Source organism: Sturnus vulgaris, chromosome 24 (genome assembly GCF_052056855.1).
Source record: "Sturnus vulgaris isolate bStuVul1 chromosome 24, bStuVul1.hap1, whole genome shotgun sequence".
Lineage (NCBI taxonomy): Eukaryota > Metazoa > Chordata > Aves > Passeriformes > Sturnidae > Sturnus > Sturnus vulgaris.
Window position 1 is genome coordinate 2755827 of NC_142266.1, and position 13548 is coordinate 2769374.

A 13548-nucleotide genomic window follows, 5' to 3' on the forward strand; every position below is an offset into this window, starting at 1 on the left:
AGCTGAGCAGGTGCTGTGTTGGGGAAAACAGCAAAAAGGAAAGAAGGGAGAAAGTGCATAAGGGGGGGATTGAACATGAGAACTCCTAAATTAAATTAAATTAAATTAAATTAAATTAAATTCCTCAAACGGTTTCAAAGTTTGGGTGGGAGTGGAAAGGTCAAAAACTGATGAAAATTTTCAGCCAGCTCAGCCTTGCTGAGTGTCAGGGGACAGGACTTAGGGATGTTATTTACTCTCTCCCACATCCCTTGGGAAGATTCTCTCCTCTCTCCTGGCATGGACACTGGACAGGGGAGCAGGGAGTGCCCAGCTCTGCCATGTCCCTGCTGTTTGTCCCCTGTGTCCCTACCCCTTCCCCAGAGCCCAGTGCTGCTGGCTGGGAGCCCAGCAGCCCTGCCGTGCTAGTGACCCATGCCAGCCCCCTGTCATGTCCCGGCGAGCGGCGTCTCTTTCCGATATGGGGATCAAAGAGGACTCCGGAGCCGTGAATCCCTGCGGGAGGAGGAGAGGTCGGCTCGGATTAAGACGTGCAGTAATTTGTGAAGGGTATGAACAGAAGAAACGAGCTATTAGGGGAAGGATTCGTGGCTGGCGGGATCAAAGAGCACCAGTAGGAAATGTTTAGAAGGCACTGGGAACAAAGGGAATTCAAACCCATATGAGTCCATTAATAGACACAGGAAATTTATTAACAGCGGCAACAAATCAAGTGTTCAATAACTTCCTAAATTCTACTTTTGCAGAGAAACCAGATCTCTTTTCATAAAGCTGATGAAGGACCTGCAAGACTGCTATTAGCCAAGAAATTTAAACAACATGCCTAAAAATAAACTGATATTTTACACCTACACCATGATAACCCAAACATAATCATCCTTAAAGTGTTGATGGAGTGTACAACAGGCTTTGAAAATACCAGACAACTGCCAAGTTGGGACTGAGCTATTGTGACAGCCTGAAATCAGATAATTATGGGTTGTATATTGACATTAAGTAATAATTAGATAATCATTTCATATTAGAATAACAGAAGGATTATAAATCTGTACACAAGCTTGGTGAGGTGCTTAGCAGCAAAGGTTGGGTGGGATCAAGAAAGCAGCAACTCTGCAAAGAAATTTAGGGTAAGCAAAGCAGACTTAAGGAGTGACTCTGTAACAGAGGGATTTTAGCTTAAATTTGGGTTTATATACTGACAGGAGTGGGTACATTTAACCAGGATAGGAGGTGCAAGCCCTGGACATGGCACAGTGACACCCTGGCACTTTGAACCCAGGCTTGCCATCCACTTGGGATGTGGAAAAGATAGAAATAGTTGTGAAGAGCCGTGAGAAACAGGAGTAATAAATATGTGCTATGATGAGAAAATGTGGTTTTTTGCCTCACAAGGATATTGGGGGCTCACAGGGGTTTGCAGCAGGCAGCCTTTTTCAAAGGGCCACTGTGCAATTGGACAGGGAAAGGCTGAGCTGCCTGCACATTTCTGGGACAAGAGGCCAGGAGATTTCCCACTGCCAAGAGGGCACTCTGGTATTCACAAAAGTGATTTTCCAGGCCGTGAAGTCTTCAGAACAAAACTGGACTCTTTGGGGCAGACAGACCCTGGTAAATTCAACAGCTGGTCTCAATATGAGATTGCTTTGGGAAAGGAAACTTATGGCAGGCCCTGCAAAGTGATCTGCTGATTGTTGGGGCTTTAAACTCTGTAAATAAACTTTTCCTCTGCCTTTTTTGAGGCATGGGGAGAAGATTCCCACCTCCCCTCTCCAAGAAAGATGTCAGGTCAAAGAACATATCTATGAGAGAAGCAGGAATACTGGGTGCATATGTTCCTTTAATCTTCCTCCTCTACATCCATCTTTGTGCCCTCTTACTCAACTTTTTATGAAGTATCAGATTCAGGATAAAAGGTCATGGACCAGGGGACGTTAGGTTTTTTATTTCAAGCAGAACATGCTCTATATTTTCCTCCATGCCAGAATGAGGATCAATTTATGGCAGAAAACAAAATTCATTAATGGGAGCACTGCAAATAGTGGGAACCAGCCTAAGAGGGCATGTGATGCTGGATTGATGCAAGGCATTAATGAGGGAGGAAGAGGGAGGGGAGAAGAGAAGACAGCAGGAGGTTTTTTCCCCTGACACATTGCCTTATATTCCATTCCACCTTCTCCTCCTGCAGCTCCTGCTCCAGCATGTCCAGCACCTCGTGCATCAGGGCATCAGTGCCCCTTTGAGGGGTTCTCTCCCAGCCCTTCATCTCTGGGAGCTGGTCCAAACCAGGCTGCAAATGTGCCGAGCTTTTCTGGCAACACTTCAGAATAAAGGGCAAACCATTTCTGCAGCTCGTTTCCATTGTAGTATTAATCAAACTGAATGCCTGTGGTGCTCATATGGATGTCATATGGAAATCCCACTGCTCATTCCAAATTAAAGCCAATGGAGAAATTTCACTCCTGTCTCTATCTTGCAGCTCTGAGCTCTTGTGCATTTATTCCATTCATGAAATCCTGATTACTGTGGACATGAGGGAATACCAGAGTTGATGACACTCATGATAAGTGTTGGTAATACTTGTCAATTTATAAAGAAGGTGGTCAGGAGCAAGGCTAAAACAAACATATTTCCATGTCCTACCTCAACCAAGTACTCCACATCTTAAAACAGAAGCCCTCACCAGCATTTCAAACTCTCCATCCCTTAATGTATTTCAGAACAAGAGCTTTTCCAGGCCAGTGCTGGCCCTCAGCAGTGGCCAGTGTCACAATTCAGAAGAAGACATGAGAAACATCTGAACAGCAGCTCTGGACAGTTTCAAAGAGTTTCCCCCCACACTATTAGAAATCCCACCCTGTTTGATGAAGTATATGTCTTTATTTAGAATTTTTTTTTTTGTGGTGAGAGACAGGCAAATACAGGTTTATTTTGTTCTGAGAGTACTGATCCCTTTTTTCTCCCCTTTGAGAAGGGGGTCAAAGAGCTGTGGGCATATTGCTGGACCCCAGAAGTTAGCTGCTGATCAGGAAGAAGCTCCTTTGGCCTTAGGCAGGACTTTCAGCCTTGCTGAACCAGGTCCAGCATGTGAACTACGACAGCGTGAGCACCTACAGGGTGTCCCTTGCCTTCAGTGCAGCATCAGCTCCGGTCCCTTGGGAACACTGCAGTTCCAGCCCATCAGTGATGCCATTCACTTCCCCAGAGGAAAAGGGAGGACCAGAGGAATGGGCTGAGGTGGTTCCAGCCCTTCCTGAAAGGGTTGGGAAGGTCCCACCCTGGAGCCTTTGCCCACCCTGTGCCTCCCTGGCACTCATCAGGTTTGGCAGTGGGCAGTGAGCAGATGAATCACGACTTGGTCTTCTGTCATAGATAACAAAGCCACTCACTGCAGGAAGCCACACATATTGCAGAGCTTTCCAGACTCCACCGACCCCTGTCCACACCAGGGGTGTTTCCTTCTCATCTTCTTTTGACCTAAACCTATCAAACCTCCCTGTAATCTCCCAGAACAAGAAATCATTCAGGGGGAGGCTCCTATATTAGCCGTGTCACTACAGGTATTTTGGAAATTGTTCAAGTGCTTTCTCCCTGAGAAGACTTGTCACACATGTCTGGGTCATTCCAAAGGTATGTAGGAAAACATATAGGAAAATATATTTAGGAAAAAATTCTTCTCTGTGAGGGTGGTGAGGCCCTGACACAGGCTGTCCAGAGAGGCACCACCATATCCCTGGAAGTGTCCAAGGCTAGGTTGGACAGAGCTTGGAGCAGCCTGGGACAGTGGAAGGTGTCCCTGCCAATGGCAGAGAGGTGGAATTGGATCATCTTTTCCTCTTTCACACGGAGTCCCCAAATACATCTGTACATCTGTGGTGTCTCTGGGTGGCCCTGCAGGGAAAGGTCCTGCCCAGGCTGATAGGAAAGGCAATATCCGGGAATTGCCAGTCCCCAGCATTTGGCTGTGCTGCATGGAGTCCACCCCAGCATTTGGCTGTCCCCAGTGGGGTGCCACACAAGGATGGGCATCACTCTGCAGTACCAGGGGGTCTCTGGTGAGAACAGAGGGTTCAGCAGGTCACAGAAGGGTTGTGCCCTGTGCCCAGGGGGTCCTGGCTGGGCACTGGCTCCATTCCCAGGTGTGGAGATCATGGTAGAGATCTGCCCTGTGCCCGTGTGTCCTGGCTGGGATGGGAGGTCTATGCCAAGGCTGGGGCTCACGGGTGGAGCAAGGCTTGTGCCAAGGGTCCTGAGATGGCACAGCGGAGTCTGTCCCCAGGTCGGGGCTCACAGTGGGGGTCTGCCCCGTGCCCAAAGGGTCCTGAGATGGCATGGGGAGGGCTGTCCCCAGATCATGGATGGGGGTCTGTGCCTGAGGACACGGCGGGTCTGCCCCGTGCCCTGAGTGCGGGAGGGAACAGGGGCCTGTCCCTGCGTGGGGATGGTCCCGAGCGGGCACGGCCGGGGCGGCCCGCGGGACACAGCAACGGGGGGTGCTTGTGAGGGCGAGCCGAGCCGAGCCGAGCCGAGCCCGAGCCGAGCCGAGCCGAGCCCGAGCCGAGCCGAGCCGAGCCGAGCCGAGCCGAGCCCGAGTCGAGCCGAGCCGAGCCGAGCCGAGCCGAGCCGAGCCCGAGTCGAGCCGAGCCCGAGCCCGAGCCCGAGCCCGAGCCCGAGCCCGAGCCCGAGCCCGAGCCCGAGCCCGAGCCCGAGCCCGAGCCCGAGCCCGAGCCCGAGCCCGAGCCCGAGCCGAGCCCGAGCCCGAGCCCGAGCCGAGCCGAACCAGGCCTAGACCGAGCGGAGCCGAGTCGAGCCGGGCTGGGCCGAGCCGAACAGAACCGAATCCAGCCTAGACCGAGGAGAGCCGAGCCGGACAGATCCGAACCTAACCTAGACCGAGCCGAGCTGGGCAGAGCTGGGCCGAGACGAACCCAGCCTAGACCGAGCGGAGCCGAGCCTTGCCCGAGCCCCAGCCAAGCCGTGCCGAACGGGAAAGGACCCGTGCCGAGCTGAGCCGAGCGGAGCCGCACTGACCCAGCCAAGCCTCTCCGAGCCTCGGCCGCTCAGCTGCCGAAGTCCCGGCGCTCGGCGGAGCCGTCCCGGCGGCGGGGGCGGCGCGGGGCAGGGCCGGGCCGGGCCGGGCCGCCGGTCCCTCCTCCCCGATCCCCCGCTGCTCCCCCTCCGCTCCCTCCCGTTCCCTCCCGCTCCCTCCCCGCCTCCCTGCGCAGCGCGAACATGGCGGCGGCGGCGGCGGCGGTGAGGGACTGAGCAGCGCCAGCGCTCGGCGGCCGCGCAGGTGAGGGGCGGCCCGGGGCGGGCGGCTCGGATGGGCTCGGTCCGGCCCGGCGCGGGGAGGCGCGGCGGGGCCGGGCCCGCAGCCCGGCCCGGATCTCATCCATCCTGTCAGCGCGGCCCGGCCGCCGCCTCAGCGCGGTTCCCGGGCCGGGGGCGGCTGTCACCGCCCGCACCTGCTGGTGCCCGTCCGGGACCGGCCCTGCCGGGTCTGGGCAGCGCCCCGGGAGCTCCCCGGCCCCGCGGCTGCCCGGCCGGGCTGTGCCTCCCGGGGAAGCCTCTTGCAGGGCTTTGTTGTTCTCCCGGGTGTCCCCGGGCAGGGCCTCGGGCAGCCGCCGTGCCGCCTCGCCCCGAGACCTCGGAGCGGTTCTCGGGCCGGCCGGAGCCGCCCCCCTCCCCGGCGCCGTTCGGCATCAGCCGGACGCTCCTGGCTGGAAAGGGAAAGCGGGACCTTTCCAGCGGGAAAGCTGCCGGAGGTTTGCAGGAGGTGGCCACGGCTGCGGGCTGTGCCCGGGGGGGAGATTTGTGCCCTTCCTCCCCCACGAGCCGTTCGGGGCTCGGTGACCCGCGCCTGTCACCCCTGTGTGTGTGTGGAGCTGCTCCCCGGTGCCCCCCGGGTCCTCCCGAGATCCCGCTGCTGGAGGTAGCAGGGGTGAGCCGGGGAGCAGCCGGAGAAATCCCATAACCACCATGCCTGGGGAAAAGCAAGCTGCGCCTCCTTCGCAGCCGCCCCGAGCCGAGTGCTGGGGTAGAGCTGGGAGCGAGACAAGATTTGAGCGTTTCGTGCACAGTGAGATGTTTAAAAATAACCCCGTTGACGGCTGGCTCCTGCCGCGCAGGTTTAATCCGCGAGCTCTTTGAAGCTCCCGTGTAAAACTGTGGCAGCACTTTGGAGTCTGCATGACTGAAGGTAGAGCTGGCAAATCCGAGCAGACGGCCTGAGTTTGGGATGCACGGAGCAGCTTGGCTCCCTGGGGTCTCGGATGGTTTAGGTTCAGCAGCTTAACATGAAACTAATTATTTCCATGGGGAACATCGGGATGTGAAGACCCAGCTCTGGGGTCCCCGGCTTTGATTTTTTGGCTGAGTTTCTGTTTACTGTTGTTGTTTATAGTAAACAGCGTGCACTGAATGGCTGGGAACAGCCATGTGGTCGCTGCAGTTCGCAGCCAGTAATATTGGGGGAAAATGTTCTTCCACCTCGGTTCAACGCCTGAGCGCCGGCTGCGGGCTGGGCCTCCTCCTCTCGCCTTCCTCTCCTCTTACTCTCAACTTCTGCTGGCCAGACTGTGCTGTCCATATGTGTTTGTTGGGAATATTTGGAGTATGGGATGGTGGTTTCATTCCTTGTGCTTCATCTCAGGCACCGGCGTGTGGCTTGGTGTTAATCTGGGGAACAAAACTTGGCTCGTGGGGGTCTCAGCCTGGGACGAGCTGCCGTGGTATACAGCCCTGCATGTGCTGGTGGGTAGTTCAGGATCTGCCCAGTAGATGGTATGAAAATGCAGATGGAAATCAGGGAGCCCCTTACAATGGGCAGAAGAGAAATACAGGTATTTCAGTGCTATTTAAAATATTTATTTAAGTAAAAGTTTGAGTGTGTTCTATTTGTGAGAGATATGCTGAGTCTTGGTCCTCCTGGTTTGGTATTTACATCTTAGCAAGTGACAGTTCTGCATCTTGATAACCTGCTTTTCTTGAGGCACTTCTGTGGGAACCTGATGAATTTTACAGGACAATATGGTGTCTATAAGTAAAAGATGCTGTTAGGGTATTAAATGATGATCTTATTAATCAAGTAGCTGTGCTTCAGTCTAGACAGGAATGCTCTGGGAGCTGTGTCCCTGCCCTGTGTCTAATTTAACGGAATGTCTGAAACTTTGTTTCATAATCTCAAACATCAGAGACGTCCAGAGATGTCCTGGTTGTTTCCCAACCCTGGGTAAGGTCAGGTAGACTTCTAAACCCTTCCTGAGTAATAGTTCTTCTTTTAAAGTTCTTTATGCTAGCAAATCCACATCCTGTGCAGGTGATGCATGCCAACACTTAGGCCTCCTCATCATTAGAGAGATTTTTCGGGGTGTTTAATCTCAATCTTTGTCTTGCATTTTAAACCTGTTCTTTTTCTGATGTCCAGAGCTCATGGAGAGTGCCCTACTCCCCACATCACTTCACTTCCTACATGTCTGCAGCTCAGTTAGAAGTATTTGAAGACGTTTTTTCCCTCTCCCTAAGCTGAGCAAGATGAGTTTCTCCAGTCTTCTCACGTGGTCATGTCAGCCTGGCTGACCTCTGTCTCTGACTTGGGTTCTGCTTCCATTCACACTTCACCTAAAGTGCCGCGGTCAGTCAGGTACAGGACTGTGTCACTGGGGTTTCTGCAGAGCACTTGTAATAAGTTGGGCCCAAATTACCCCATTTTGGATATGTCTCAGCACTGTTATGTGAGGAGGAATGCAGATCACATGTTTGTGTATTTGTGCTTTTAACTCTGTGTTTGTGACAGAGGACTTGGCGTGCTCGCTGAGCTCCTGTTTGCAAATCTGGAGTAGTGTGCTAGCAATGTGAGCTGTGCTGGGTTAAACCTTGGCATGTTTGGGGCTCATGTTTGAGCTGTAATGTTTTCATCTAGCACCCTGTTTTTTGTCTTTAGCACCTTTTTTTTTCCTTGCCTGCTGCTGAAATTCAGTTTTTGCAATGAGACAAAAAGATTTTGAGTCGTTTATGCATCCATTTATGTTTGAGAATTTTGCTGACAAGGAGAGGTCACTGAGAAGTGAGGGAAGATGCATTGAGGACAGAGCAGCAACTCTGGCTGCCAGCTTCTCTTCTGAGATGGTTAATCTCCTGCATATAAGTAATTCAGAGACATGCCAAGGTAAAAATCATCTCCATAATTGAATTCTCAGAATTACTCTGACCCTCCTTCATCCCAGCACTACATCCTGGTGTAGCACCTGCGCTCCAAGCTGGGACATGAATGTTTCATCCCACTTTATTTACAGGATAACACAGCCTAATCTTAAAGGAAATGCATTTTCTGCCTTTAATAGAGTTGTAAAAAACTCCTTCCTCACCCAGCTTAAATATCTACCAGCGGAAGCTGTTTTAAAACATTTGCACTATGTTTAAGCTGATAGTACAAGTCTGACAGCAGCAGGAAGCACAGGAAAACTTCCCTGTGTGTCACCAGGTCTCACTGGGCTTGGAGTGAACAAATCCAGTGACCTGAACTGGTGCTGTCAGAACTGGTATGTCAGAATGTGGGGGCACCTGAGCACTGGAGATCAGCACCTCCTCCTCTTGGCAAAGCTGTGCTCTGTCCTGGGTGGCAATCTCCCTTAGCAGGACATTTCAAAGGTGGGCAGAAGAAGAGATCAGTACAGGGACATCACTGCAGCCTGGCTGGTGATGAAAACAATTCCCAGAGATCTCTATCTTCATTCAATTCCCTTGAAAAACCAGAGTAATACTTAGCTCTTTTACCGAGGTTTCTTACACACACCACCTCTAGCAGATTTAGACACTGTGATATAGAGTTTGCAGTCTGCAGGGTTCACTCAGGCACCTACCAAATGCTTCTGCCTCTCTAGCAGGGATTTAAGCAGAGTTTGTGCTTGTGCCCCTGCTCTTAACTGGGCTGAATCTCACACTTTTATGCAGACTCATCCTGAGCGAAAAATCAAGAATTTGGCTGAGAACTGAAGGAAAAGATGAACATCTGTTTTGCTGCCTGTGCTGTTTGCGTGGCAGCCTCGTCCAGCAGGCCAGATGGACAGGTGATGTCTGAGCTGCTGCAGAGGAGCCTAAAGCCCTCGGCTTCCTGAGAGCTGACTTGATCAGCAGAGGGAGGTGACCCCTGCAGCTCCACGGCCTGCTTGGTAACATATCACTGGAGATAAGGAAACAGCAGAGTCGGTGAGGTCATTGCCAACACAGAGGAGCTGACGTGGGAGTTCAGGGCAGTGCTGGTTTTCCCTGGGACAAGCTTGTGCTTCTGCTGCTCTCCGTTTCTTGCTCAGAAGTTTTTTTCTGTTTGTATTATAAATTGAATGGTGTTATCACCAGTCAGAAACTAAACTCCTGCTGGAGTTGCCTCCTCCCTGACGATGTGCTCAGAGTTATCCAGCTCCAATTAGCTTGTACATTTTCCAGACTGCCACAGTGGGAACAGCCCAGAAACCTCCCCGTGGCTCAGGTTTGTTTTCAACAACGGAAACTGTAGGAGTAGATGCCAGTGGAAATTTCTGAAGCTCAGTGTTTGCCCACTGAGTTTCATGCAATTCCTTCCCTCTCCTGGCCCTTCCAGGTTTCACTGGACACTGGTCCAGGTCCTTTCTCCTAGGCATAGTGACAGGGGAACAAGTTTGGTTCACCCATTTCTGGAGTGACATCTGCTGCTTGGAGGTGCAGGGAAGTAGGTGCACCCTTCTGATTCCTCAAGGTGCTGCCAGGAAAAATGAGATTTGTGCCTGGGGGGAGCTGGGGGATGTTTACAGTGTTTGAGGTCAGTATTGGCAAAGGCTGCACAGGGTGAAGCTCCACCTGTGCTCCCCTGAGTGAGCCACGGTCCCATCGGCTGCTGCTTGCAGTCACCTCCCTGTTGCCCACCTGGAGAAGGTGGTGCTGGAACACCTGCAGCCAGCACCTGACCAGCTTTCATCCACTCTGCCTCCCTGTGCCACTGCTGCAGGGTGTCCCTACTCCTGGGCCTCCCTCCCTTCCCATTTGGAGCAGCCCCTGCCTCCTCCCCCACGCTGAGCCCTCGGCAGAGGGATGCACGTCCAGCTGTGTCTGCAGTGAGAGGAAGGGCAGCCTGTGTTCCCTGTTCCCCCTTGCTCCCTCCTGGCTGTGGGAGCCTCCCTGGGCCACTGCCAGGGCCTGCCTGCCCTCCCTGTGTCCCCACAGCTGCAGGGAGGCCAGGCCAGGGAACCAGGCTGGGCTGCCACACCTTGGGGATGCAGACGAGCAGCACTTTGGGGCAGGAACCCAGGCCTGGCTCTGGCTGGCAAAAAAATGTTCCCACAGAGCAGTTGAATGTCCTTGAAAGCAGCTGGTCTGCAGAGGTGACAGCTCAGGGTGAGGGTGGCTACCTGAGCTCAGGCTGAACGTGCTGGGGGAGCTCTGCAGTGTGCTGGGCATCTCCCAGCAGTGCTCTCTCCCAGCAGTGGCTGCTGCAGGGCCCCTCGCTCCCCACTTGTGCCTTTCCTGCCCAGCTGCAGCACATAAGGTAGGAGAAATTTCTGCTCTATACTTGTTAGTTAAGTGAAGGCATAGAGAGCAGGCAGAAGAGCTGATGGAGTCTGATGTGGACCAAGGAGGAAGTTGTACCAATTCTACTTTCTAAAAATAAGTTAAGTGGCTGTTCACACAGCCCAGAGACTGCTGCTCTCTGTATGCTGACTGTGGTTGGTTTGTTGGGTTTTTTTTGTCTTGTTACAGCAAATCTTAGATGCTGCAGTCCATTAAAATTGTGCAGTGGCTGCGTGATCAGAGAGGTACCTATGGAGAAAGTCTTGTGGTTTCAGTGTTTCTAGAAGTGACCTTGAAGAACCACCCATACGTTAGATTTCCTAGAAGTTTCTCTAAGGTGTTCTAAGATTTCCAGTGATGGTGATTCCTACTTTCCTCAGCAATTCACTCCAGTGCCTGATTATTCTGAGATTAAGGAGCTTTGCTAGATTTCAGGCTGGTATTTGCTGTACTTTAACCCCATCATTTTGATATATCACCTTCTCTTCTGGCAAGATACCAAAGAGAAGAAAAATTCTGTAAATGTAAAAGTAATCATTGTGGAGGGTTTGATCTTCCTTTCTGCCTTTCCCTTGTGCCCTCAGAGAGCATCTGCTGGTTCTTGGGCAGTGCTGTGATTTAATAACACGTGTGTGGCAGCTGGGCAGCCCCAGTCCCATTTCCCCCTGTTGTGTTGGCCATGACAAAAAGTTCTGATGCACTGATGATACTGAAAATAAGGTGCTTGAGGTGACATGGGTTTTATTAAAATTGTATATAATGAATTCCCAAGTTGTCTTATACTTCTGTAGCAAAATGTATATCTTGAACATTTAAAGACTTTTTGGTTAGTGATACATTTTATAAATCAACAAAGTGACATTAAAAGTTACATTATTTCAAGCCATGTTTTGTTGCCCTGAGCAGCTGTGGCTGCCCCATCCCTGAAAGTGTTCAGGGCCAGGCTGGACTTGCTTGGAGCAATCTGGAATGGTGGAAGGTGTCCCTGTCCATGGCAGGGATTGGAACCAGATGGAATTTAAGGTCCATCCCAACCCGGGCCTTTAGTGATTCTGTGTGTGCATACACCAGCTCTCCAGACCCGTGAGGTTGGTGAGAAGTACCTGGAGGTGCCAAACTCCCTGATTTTTGCTGGTAGCAGATCAGTGTGATGCTGCCTTTGGGCTGAGCAGCTCTGATTGCAGTTTTACGATTTCAGCTCGAAACTTTTGTTCCTGTCTTCAAAAAGACCAGGGAGACACTCTAAGGTATTAGTCAGTATTAGTCAGACTCTTACAGAAAGTAACTCTTGAGGTAGTACAGCATCATTGAAAATATTTTCAGGTGTGGTTTTGGTTGGAGTATCAGCTGCTGAAGGGCCATCAGTCACCAGTGTTGTGATTGTTGTTAGTTTACATCTGTGTCAGGAGTGGTTCCTACTTCAGTAAAAGTGTATAATCCATGGTTCCCATGAGTCCCCTGGATGATAGAAGTTTCTATCTTTCAGGTTTTGGTACTAGCAGTATTTCTGTCCTTGTGTGCAGATTACTCAGTAAAATGTCATTTTTTTTTTCTGTAGCTGAATACTTGCTGTACAGCTTGTTTTGTACAGTTGACATTATCCATTGGATATTGGCAGCAGGTATCAGTTCCACCACCTTGCTGCTCACCTGGAGCCCTTAACTCTTACCACAAGTGGAATAAACTGTGGCAGCTGGCTGACCTCCACAGCCCCACACTGGAGAGTTTTGCATGGCTGTAAATGCCACGTCTCCTCCAGCATGACAGGAGGTAGCAGCTCAATTGATGGTGAATTGCTGTGCCTGGAGAGGGCAGCAGGAACTTGTTTCCCTTGGGCATTATCCAAGCCCTGCACTGTAGATGTGGGCAGTCCCACTGTTGTTCCAGCACTATGGTGGGGTTGAGGGATGGCTTTTAAATCTTGGCTCATTCTCCATCACCAAAAGCTTTGGTCTCATCTTGCACACTGCTGGCAGAGTCTCCAGCTCTGTGTGTGTGTGTGGTTGTATCAGTCATCTTGTGCCTGACCAGAGGATTCAGTGTGTTCTGGGGCTGCTTGGTTATTTCATATTGTTGTCAGCTGAAAATCTGTAAATGCCCTGTGATATTTCATGGCTTTATAAGCTGTACAAAATGTCCAGCAGGTACTTGAATGTGGAGCAGATACAGTCTGTAAGAGTGCCTTGTTTTCATTAGCTCCTTGGCAGACACTGAACATACTTGCAGAGCTGCAGGATGGACTTTTGGTTGCTTGTGGTCATGGTTTGGGTTTTTTTTATTGGCATCTACTGTGTGTTGTAAAGAAAACAGTGAAGGGCCTCACAGTATATTTTTTAGTTGTCCAAACTCTTGGCCCTTCAGGAATCATTGAGCAGCCTAATAACGATTTCTTTATATAATTAATAGCAGTCTGTTCAGGGTTTCATGCAGGAACTGGCTAGTGATTTTTCCTCTCTGGGAGTAATTCTCCTGAGCTAATATTTCTATCTATGTCTAGATTGTTGTTTCTTTTGTAATTAAAATTGAGTGTAATTTTGATGGGTATGTTATACTTTGTCAGTATCCAGACTTTGTACCCAGTAGAGGATATTTCTCCTATCTGAACAGATAAATGGTTTTGAATACTGGGATTTTGTCTAAAGTCACAGACGAGACCAGAGTTACACACAGGTTAAAAATAGCAAGCAGTAATTAATACCCATTCTCAGTGAGCCTGGCTCTTCTGTTTTCTCTTGACATGTTGCAGTGCAGCAATTTCCTTTCTTTTTCCTAAGAAATAGATGAATTAATATCCCTCTACATAAGCGAGAAAATAAAACAAAGATGCTTGTTTCCTGCCCTGGCACACCATTCCCTTGGGGTACAGTGGGTTTGTGGGAGCTCTTCTCCTGGGCAGCCCTTGGGCTGGAGCAGAGCAGGCACCAGCAGGAATGGCACAGCTCCCTCCATTCTCCCAGCCATCCTCCTTTCCCTCTAGCAGGGCTGGATTATCTCTGTCTCAGTGTTCCA

The 13548-nt window shown here is 51.0% G+C and overlaps 1 protein-coding gene across 5 annotated transcripts in view; it reads left to right on the forward strand.

Moving 5' to 3' along the window:
- Window positions 1-5136: 5136 nt before the first annotated feature.
- The window catches only part of SCMH1 (Scm polycomb group protein homolog 1), a 67490-nt gene continuing 59078 nt past the window's right edge, over window positions 5137-13548 (forward strand). For 2 of the 5 annotated variants that reach the window (XM_088178484.1, XM_088178485.1), the window contains exon 1: window positions 5137-5290. The gene's annotated coding sequence lies outside the window, so the exon portion shown is untranslated. Of the gene's footprint in view, window positions 5291-7316; window positions 7640-13548 lie in introns of those variants that run through there. The other 3 variants (XM_088178482.1, XM_014881286.2, XM_088178483.1) reach the window with 3 other exon arrangements.